This window comes from Amphiura filiformis, chromosome 3 (assembly GCF_039555335.1).
Source record: "Amphiura filiformis chromosome 3, Afil_fr2py, whole genome shotgun sequence".
NCBI classification, from domain to species: Eukaryota; Metazoa; Echinodermata; class Ophiuroidea; order Amphilepidida; family Amphiuridae; genus Amphiura; species Amphiura filiformis.
Window position 1 is genome coordinate 4,960,096 of NC_092630.1, and position 2,760 is coordinate 4,962,855.

A 2,760-nucleotide genomic window follows, 5' to 3' on the forward strand; every position below is an offset into this window, starting at 1 on the left:
AATTTGTTTTTTAATAGACGCACTATATAATCCGGCACATTATGACACCACATTGAATCCAATGTGACCTCAAGAAGTAAAGTTACAAGCAATTGAATATATGAATACAAAACCCACCCAAGTCCATACTTTGGCCAAATTGAGTCAAGCTTTGGAAATTGTTGCTATACATAGGCCTGTCATATGTATGAAAGAACAACTCAAATTCATCCTCTGTGTCTATTGAGCATGTGAAATATAGCATGTATGAAAGAATCACCCAATTCCATAATTTGAGTCTTGTAACACATTGATTGAAATCCAGTATGTATAAAAGTCCACTTGTAACACATTCATTGCTAGAGAGTGACTTTTGAGAAAAAATGGGTTTAATAAAGGAAAGTGTGTGGTTTATATTACATGGCAGAATGCTTATCAACATTGTACATATACCTGTGTGCTTTATTTTGTATTATCTTACTAGTGGCAATCTCATTCTAACATTGTTGTCTTTGTATATGATTCAAAAAACCACCCAAGTCCAAAATTTAAAATGAACCCCACGAAGTCCCTGAAGTGCTAATCGTCATACCCTAATACAGGTTAATCCACTCATTTGCACGTTAAACTTACCATATTGACCAGGTAAATCTAACTGAAGGAATTAAAATGATACACAGGTTTTTCTCTCAAAATTACTTCCCATGGACTTGGGTGGGTTTTGTATTCATGTATTCAATTGAATAGACGAAGGTCCAGTTTTAAAAGTGACAAACTGGCCAATACAAGGCGCAAAAAAAGCGAAACAAAGAGACGACGCAGTTTCTTCAATGAAGCGTTATTTAAAGCAGTTTTTATTTCAGTTTTTGCTTCCCTGTACTTTCATTTTATTTGTCAGTTCTTTGGTTTCCGTTTTCTTTTGTTCCTTTTGTTTTAAATTAAAGCCAAACGCATAAATTAGCCATTCACCACTCTCAAACCAGATGTCTAGTCTGTGGATTTTTGAATCGGGCCAGTTTGTCACTTTTTAAACTGGACCTTCGTCTAATCAAATGCTTGTAACTTTGCTTCTTGAAGTCACATTGGATTCAATGTGCCGGATTAGATAGTGCATCTATTGAAAAAACAAATTTACCCCAATATTGTTCAGTTTGGAAATTGTGATTATTTTTTCCAAGTGTAAGGATACTTTATTGGCGCAGTATATGTTCCATATCGTACACACAACTGTATACAATATTAATCAATTTATCATGTATTAAATAATTATGCCATTGCCAGGTAAGTTTTGGGCAATTTGAACATGTTAGTGTTTTCCGTTCAACAGTGTTCAATATCATATAGACCTAAATATATAATTTCAGTAAATGTGTTTGGTAAAAAGCTAACCCTGGCGATGAAATTTCAGTTGAAAAATAAATATTTTGGCTATGTCACCTGGTCATGTGTATAGCCTACAGAGTCAGCACGTTCAATTTTAAAGCGACATTGTACAATTTTCTGATTATGTTTATGGGTTAAACATTATATTCATTCATTTTTTATTGTGTACATGTATGTACTGCGATAGGGCCTATATAGTATTCATGATTTGATTATATATTAAAAAAAATTAAACTGAAACTGATTTTATTCCAGTTAAGCCCCGGATTTGAAATTGCATTAACCAACCTCCACTTTCACTTATTTAAATAAATTTGCACAACAGGAAATTTGAAAATTTGAAAAATAAAGAGACTTACTAGTACAAATCTTCAAACGAAACATAAACATTATACATTTTAATGCAGTTAGTGTGAGGATCATTAGGCTTACTAATCTGAAAATAAAAAAGAAATTATACATTCTTGAAAAAGTACAATGACTTTTCAGTGATAATAATCTAAAATGGAAAAATGCACGTACACCATGATTGATAAATCACTACGTATACGCATTTTCTTTTAAAATCATGTTTTTTGTGCAGTACATCAAATGACTAATTTCCTAGGGAGCTCTGGGGTGTATGCCTATACACTGTACAAGTAGGCCTATACACTGTACAAGTATACTTTTGTAATTGAACATTATTGACTGCCTGCAACACAAAAAGGGTAAGGCCTGTAGCCAGGATTTTTTTTTTTGGGGGGCGGGGTGCTGATTTTGAAAAAGTGGACCTTTTTGGACGGGGGGATTTGAACATTTTGGACCAAAAGGCATAAAAACATCTTTTTTTCGTTCGCTACGCTCGCAAATGGGACTTTTTGGGCCTTTTGCATTTCCGCACCCCCCCCCGGCTAGCTACGGGCCTGGTTAAATGCATTCTTTTTAATAGTTTTTGAGAAAAATGTGATTGAAATTTTTCTTTACACATGAAAAACCGTAGTCTGTGTTTTCACACAACAACTATGGATTCATGATGGCGTCCGGGGATAGCGTTTCAAATGAAATTCTTACATAAATGTGACGATAAAGATATTATTTTGGCCAAAATTGTACTAAAACTGACGGTGCTTCAAACAATATTGAAACTTTTCTATGTGGTTTTGTATGTACCGAAGGTTTTCAGGTCTGTGCTCCACCTGCATTCTATATGCAAAAATAAAATGATTTTGCTCCAAGCAGCTCTTTGCTCCAAGCAGTTGAATAATGTGCACGATATTATTACCTGTTTTTCAATATTAAACAAACACGTTCTTCTCTTTTGTCCATATTCTTGAAATATGCTTCAGAATGGTATATTTTGTATAGCATCCACCTCCTTTAATTAATACTGTAGTTTTGATCAGGCGGCGGATGACA